We start from the raw sequence: 7,612 nt of genomic DNA on the forward strand, positions 1-7,612 counted from the left end.
CAGGGGCTCTCCCTGAACAAGCGGCGGCCCTAGTTTGAGAAACACTGTATTTGGGAACATTATGCCATTGTTAGTTATTCTGTGCATTACATAGATTTACTAAAGATACAGGACCAGGTCATCCCTAGAGTAACTCCAGTGACTTCAGTGGCACTGCCTCCGGGATAAGAGTAGCCCACTTTCTTATAGGTTTGGGGTTTTGTAATCTGTTTCTCCGCCTTCTAGTGAATGTTATGACCATTCCACCCAGAACCATAAAGTGAGGCATTTACACTTGTAGAGGACTGGTAGAGAAAGGCGGTTGAGAATCACTTGCGTCTAATAGGAAAGTAACCTTTCTCCACCATGCTACTTGTGTGGTTTGTATGACTTCAAAAAGCAACAACTCAGGGAAAGATAATCCTCTTGAAAATAGCAGGAGTTTAATGAGGAGGGTTGCTCTGGGCAGTGGGAAAAGATGTGGGAAAACAAAGATCCAGACCTGAGTACGGATAAATAAACGTCCAGAGTACCATTAAGAAAACACATCTGCACACTGTCAGTGTTCGGAGCAGACACAGGGTCATTTTCCCTTTACTAGTGCACTGAGGGCTAGGCCGCATGAATCTGATGCAGGTCTAGTCAATTGACATTTCCTTCACGTTTTGGGTTGAGCTGCATATTAATTTCACTTAATCACCCATCATCCTGAAATCTTCAAAGATAATAAATGATGTATTAACTTGCCTCTTGAGGGAACTGCCATAAGACCAAAACACAGTGTTTGGCTGGAAACCATTGGGATTATTTTTCCTGTGTATTGTGTGGGTCACTGTTTAGTGCAATTCCCTTTTGTGTACGTTCTTGGGAAGCCAGAGAATATACCATGCCCCATCCCACTTTTGCCCCAGCAATATACATCCTCAAGGTTGAGACCTTGTTCTGGCAGAGGAATTAGTCAGTCCACTCCTTATAAACTGGTCAGAAGGTCAATTTGTCAAGGAATGTAAGGGCCCTGCTTTTCTCTTCCCTGCTTTTGCAGTGTTCCCAGCTTCCACAGGGCTGGAAAGAAACCCCATGGTGTTTATTCTTTCCTGGAGCTTCATGAAAAGACAGATAAACAACAGTAATAAGCAAATGTGACACAGACTGTAATGCAGACTGCCAAATAACTTCCCTACTTCTGCTTCTTCTAATGAGCGCTTTCTGAAAACACACATGGGTTTCTTTGCCCTCTCTCTTCTGCTTCTCTGCCTCCCCATGAGTTAAAGTAATTCTTTGCCCTTTTAATTTTTTTAGATCAATTTTTTATTAATTTTCATAAAGAAGCAAACAACAAATATAATAAGGTAAATGATTTACAGCTTGTATACATTACCAAATGCTGCACATTTCACAGGATATCCAATAAAATTATGCATTTATGCAACTTGACAACTTGCCAAAGCTGCAAGACCAGATATTGCAAATTCAGGCAATATTACACAGATATAACATGGTAGGGGGAGAGTAAATATATATATATATATATATATATATATACACACTGTATAAAGACATCACAAATAGGGAAGAAAGAGATGGGGGCAGGAAGAGGGAGGGAAAAAGCAGAGAGGTTAGGGTCAATGGAAGTCTGGTATTATTTGAGCTATTTCAGCATTCTTTATCCAAGTGTATCAAGAAATAGGGTCCAAACTTCTTTGAATTTGTATAAGTGCTCTCTACATTGATAAGCTAGCTGCTAGTCTTTCTTTTGCTGCTAACTCAGACAGGTCCAAATGCCACTGTTCTATTCTAGGCATAAGCCTACTCCTCCGTCTTTGTAAAATTATGCCCTTGGTAATCATAGAGGCCCTCAATTACCGACGTCTTTGCAGTGGCATTAAACCCAGTGTAGTAGGATATACTAGGATATAATTTTCAGATGAATTTTGGTTGCTGAATCCAAGCACTGTTTTCATTCTTGTGTCCAACTCTTTCCCCAGCTCCCTGGCTGTTGGACAATCCCACAGTATAGGCATCAGGGTGCCTTTTTCGTTATTACAGCGCCAACAAACACGAGAGGACAAGGCCCCCATCTTGCACAACCTGTCTGTTGTCCAATACACTTGGAATAGAATCTTTTGCTGTGTCAGGTATAGCCTGAGAGCCGCAGAAGCATTTTTAATGTTCTGTAATATTGCTCGGTCAGTGGAGTTCTTTTAAGGACTGTGATAACTCCCCTTCCCATCCTTTCACAAGCAACTTCACACCAGTGGAGTTCCTTATCGTTAGTAAAGCATACATAGGGCATATGGGCCTGGGGAGTGTGTGAAGTGTTTCCAAGGTTCCCAGTAGCTCTGTGGCTTCTGGCATGTCCTAGGGCAGTGAGTCCCAAACTTTAACAACCTGTGAACCCCTTTCACTAAAATGTTAAGTCTTGCGAACCCCCTCCTAGAAATGAATACAGTGAAACCCCGCTATACCACGATGTTTGGGGTCCAAAAAATTACATTGCGCTAAATGCGGGGTCGCAGTATAGCGGGGTTTCAAGCCCGTCAGTGGTCCCCAAGGCGGTGCATTGATGTGCGCTGCCTAGTGCCCCTAGTGCCTAGTGCCCAGCAGGGGAGAGAAGCTGCGGCCCCGCGCCTGCTCGGGACAGAGAGCTCCAGGGCTGTGGGCGCCGGTGCTCTCTATCTCCGGCAGGCGCAGGGCCGCGGCTCCTCTTGAAGCCGGAGAGGAGCCGCGGCCCCGCGCCTGCTGGGGACAGAGAACAACAGGGCTGTAGGCGTCGGTGCTCTCTGTCCCCGGCAGACGCGGGGCCGCAGCTTCTCTCCCCTGCCTGGCACTAGGCGGGGGCACATCAATGTCCCGGCAGCCATCATGGCGTTGGGGACCACTGGTACAGTACATACAGTACTGTATTACTGTGTGTCTTAAAGGGGGGCCAAATTGTGATCGCGTTATATGCGATTTCGTGTTATGGCGGGGCGCCTTATTGCGGGGTTTGACTGTATTTCCAGGGATTTTCTCCTTTGCCTGAGTATAAATTATAAAATCCGTGATCTTGGAAATACAAAATTTGTTTTCATGACATGCTTATTGCACACGATTTATTATGAATTATTATTTATCATTACAGTATTTTTATTACATTATGAAAACGGCAACACTCTTCCAAGATCTCACTTTCATAGCTTGTATCACTTTGAATAAGCCTGTTATAAGACAAGGCTCCCATGTTTCATCAAGGATTATCAGATGTGAAACAGCATGAAGGTATTTAAAAAGCCAACTCAAAAGAGTTCCTCCTACAGAAGCATTCAGGTCTTGAGCAGTCCAAGCAAACAATTAGGGTGACCAGACAGCAAATGTGAAAAATCAGGATGGGGGTGGGGAGTAATAGGAGCCTATATAAGAAAAAGACCCAAAAATTGGGACTGTTCCTATAAAATCGGGACATCTGGTCACCCTACAAACAATGCACGTTACAACAAAGCTTAAACTTGTTCTTCATAATAATTTTAAAAACAATACTAGCTGCCTATTTAATTTTTAAAACAGCAAAAAATATCTACCTCCCTTTCCATTTCTTATAGGAGTCTTGAAGTTTAAATCTCCTCAGTGTGATAGAGATGCTTGCTTTGATCTGCTTAGCTCTTGGAAGTCCAGGGGCTGCTGGCCCTGTGCTGCCTGGAGTCCCTAGGGACAGCTCTGTCCACCATTAGGGAATTTTTTCCCGAGAACCCCCTGTAACATTTCATGAACCCCCAGGGGTTCACGAACCCCAGTTTGGGAACCACTGTCCTAGGGCATCAGTACCAAATTGATATGTTAGCAAATGTTTTAGCGGTAGGTACTGCCCCTCTGCTGAGGGTGGCAGGTCATAACGTTGCTCTGTTAGAAAAGAGACAAAGCTCTCACCTGTGATTAATTGGGGTATCTGTATGATGCCCTTGCTCAGTCCTTCCAAATTACAGTTTTTCCCCCAATTTGCAAGTCAGGTAGGTGCCATTGCATGACAGAGGATGAAATTGGTTCCTCTTAGCTAGCATAGCCCCGATCGTTCCTGTAGCCACCACTGTAGGCACCTTATTTTTCTCCATTGGACAAAAAGATGAACCAAGCAGACCTCCAGGGGGAATTGGATACATTAATACCCCTTCAGTTTACACCCACATGGGTATGAGGGGGTTAGCATGCTGGAACCAGTCTGACATCTGTGACATGATTAAAACATAATAGTAATTTGGTAGGTCAGGGAGCTCAAATCCCCTTGACTATAGGGAGTTGGAGATTTTTAAGTGATAGTTGTAGGTGTTGAAAGGCTCAGACTTTGCCCCTTTCTACTTCAATCCTTTCAGCTGCGGATCTCATGTCATTAGTGTTAATCATTTTACATACTCTGGCAATGCCTAAAGGCCCTGACAGAGAACACTGTGCAAGCCCATGGTCCCTGGGGTGGGAGAAAGGAAGGATTGTTATCCCCGTTTTACAGATGGGGAACTGAGAGACAAAGAGATTAAATAACTTGCCCAAGTTCACACAGGACGGCCGAGTCCAGAATGGAGCCCAAATGTCCTGGATCCCAGTCCAGTGCTTTAATAGCATCCTTCCTCACATCTTATAGGCTCCAATGTAGCCAGGTACTTTGAAACTCACAGTTATCTTTAAGCATGTGAGTAGACCCACTGATGTCAGTATATTCCCTTCTCAGTGCATTCATATTCATTTTAATGGGAGCTGGACGTATACATAAGAGCGGAATTGGCAAAGGTAAAGGCTAAATGAAGCTCCATGATTCCGCAGTGTGTGTTGTGGGTGTGTGATGTTGAATTCTTGGATCAACTTGGTCTCTTGACAGCCTTGTAATGAGGTTTATAGATCTGATTTACAAATCGTTTTAAATTGGGCCCAGGGATCCTATGTTGAGCTTTGAGACCTCGTACTATTCACAGTGCAGTTTTGTTTTCTCTATCTCCTCTAATAAGCCATTACCCAGCAAAGTTAAAGTCGATTGTAGTGTTTGTTTTCAAGTTAATTTTGAAGTGAATTTACTGTTAGTACAGAGTGCTGGCTTGACAGCCTGGAAGCAAAAGTCTTCTGTTGTATCAGCATAACAGGTGCTGCATTGGTATCGACTGTGCAAGCTCCCCCACACTGTCATGTCAATGTTCTTTAACCTGAACTGGAGGGACCACATTTAGGTTGTCTTCTAGGCCACATTGTAGCATCCTGGACCATAGGATCATCCTATACAGTGTCCCCCATGGCTCTACTTCCATACCATGGTCCTACTCTCATGCCACATCCCTGCCTGTCCTTAGGATGGCAGCAGGTGCCAGAGTTAAGGTGAACGTCTTGGAGTGATTGTTTTAGGCTCTTTGCAGACTCAGGCAGGCATCACTTACATTTGGGTCATGCTTTCAAGCTTTTCTTTGCATCCATGAGGGCTAGAAATATAACTCTTCTTATAAAATGAAAGCTGGAAGTCTGAGCTCTGTGACTCTAGAAACTGGGACCCTCCCATGGGCCTAACATGCCTATGCCACAATGTGCCCCTGGTTGTTGTGTTCTTCTCCCAGTCTGTCCAGGGACGTGTTAGACCGGAATCACTAAGCATGCACAGGTAGATAAATGGGAAAGTCTATTTTTGTCTGGGAACCCAACTGGCATAAAGGAGAGGAGCCTGCTGGCACAGGTTGTAGTCTGTGAAGGTCCCTTTCCTTTGGAACTTTCTCCCCCTCTCTTGCCTCAACATGTAGGGTATGCTACAGATGAATTTGTCTCTCTGGCTTTTAGGCCTGGGGGAGAATTGTGAGGCTGGGTAGTGGTAGGACTCTGTCAGTTACATACATAGGGTCTGTCACATGTACACATCTGCCTCACATGTGTAAGATCTGTTTTGATTATTGTTTTTTGGGAGCGTGATGGAGCATTCTTTGTATTATGGATATAGAAATCAAAATAAATACATGTATCAGTGAGCAGCTGTTAGGCAGTCATAGTGAGAGGAGGGCAGTGCACCTTTAATTGCCATTGAATCCTTGGCTTCTCTGTTTGCACTGCTCCATTCATTAGACATTCTCTATATATTATACCTCTGAGTTGTGGGGTTTTTGAGAGGACGTGCTTTAACTGTACCTTTGAAACCCAGAGTATACATCTTGTGGCTCCCAGACAGCAGTGGAAAAATGTCAAGGAATTCAATGAACTATAGTGTGGGCAGAAATGTTAAGAATGTGAATAAAAGGGCAACCCACTAAGTCACCTTGAACCCACATTTGGCTTGTGTTTATTTTTCCCATCAGCAAAAACTGTTTCCCTCGATAAGATGCTTTGGGCTGTTACAAAAGCATCCATACAGCCTTAAGCAGTAAGGCAGTGTTAAGAAACCAAACAAAACCATTGGGACACCTAACTTCCAGCTGCCTCCTGAGTGTTAATTAAAAGGCTTCTCCTGTAGACAGACTGGATGTAATGAGCTTGAATATGAGAGTGATGGAGTCAAACCCTTTTAGGAACATAAGAATTGCCATACTCGATGGGACCAGTTGTGCCTCTAGTACAGCTCAGACAGTGACCAACACCAACTACTTCTGAGGAAGATGTAAAAGACTCTACAGTATGTAGTTATGGGATAGCGTAGCTTCCCAATGTTATCTATCTCTTAGCTATAGGGAGAACATCAAAGTCAGAGGTAGATTCACAGTTTGACCTTACTGTGTCTTTTCTTTCTTATACTTATTTGCAAATTGTAGGTAGTATTTTGCAAAATGCTTTCCCCGTTTGCCCACCCCTATAAAAATACATGCTCATAACCCAGCACTGATTGAAACCCTACAATAACAAAGCAAGGTACGTACAGCATGCGAATGAGGGAAATTAAAATTCACTAAGACTTTTTTTTTCACAAAGTCATATAATCATATTCAGTGGTGCAATTAAAAAGTTTGTTTATCTTTAGATCTGTAGGTAAGGGATTACCAGTTCTTTTAGTATTCCCTATTATAAGCATAGGGAATACCTGCTCAAACCAGTAATATTATATACATTTTACTCACAAGAAAAGGTAAAAGAGAACCTTTTAACTGTACAAACAGTAAGTTATGGAAAAGCCCTATTCATTCAGTTGCAAACTCATTACAATCATAGGAAAATATGATTTATATATTTTATAGTGTTCCATTTTCCTCTTGTATTATTTCTACTTTCTGTCTGTAAGACTCTTAAAAAAAGGATATTCCTTCCTGTTGGTGATGTATTTTTCATTTAGCCCACATTGATTGTTAAAGTTTTTGTCTTCTGTTGCTAATGTAGTTTGTAATTGGATGAACTTTCTCTATTTTTTATAAATGTGTAATAATTGTTCAGACAAACCAAAACTAAGTAAATAATGTGAACTAAAGTACAAGTGTACTCCAGATTTCAGGGCAAGTTCATCTGGAGAGGGGGAGTACAGAACATTTCAATGTGAACTCTTAATATTTAGGGCTCAGAAGGCTTACATAGGTTTTGGTCTTAGAAAATTAGGTACCACACGGGGCCCCTAGATGCCTTACCTAGGGAGGTGGTGGAATCTCCTTCCTTGGAGGTTTTTAAGGCCCGGCTTGACAAAGCCCTGGCTGGGATGATTTAGTTGGGAATTGGTCCT

The sequence above is a fragment of the Terrapene carolina genome, unplaced genomic scaffold (assembly GCF_002925995.2).
Source record: "Terrapene carolina triunguis isolate 2854851 unplaced genomic scaffold, T_m_triunguis-2.0 Scaffold23, whole genome shotgun sequence".
Classification (NCBI taxonomy): Eukaryota; Metazoa; Chordata; order Testudines; family Emydidae; genus Terrapene; species Terrapene triunguis.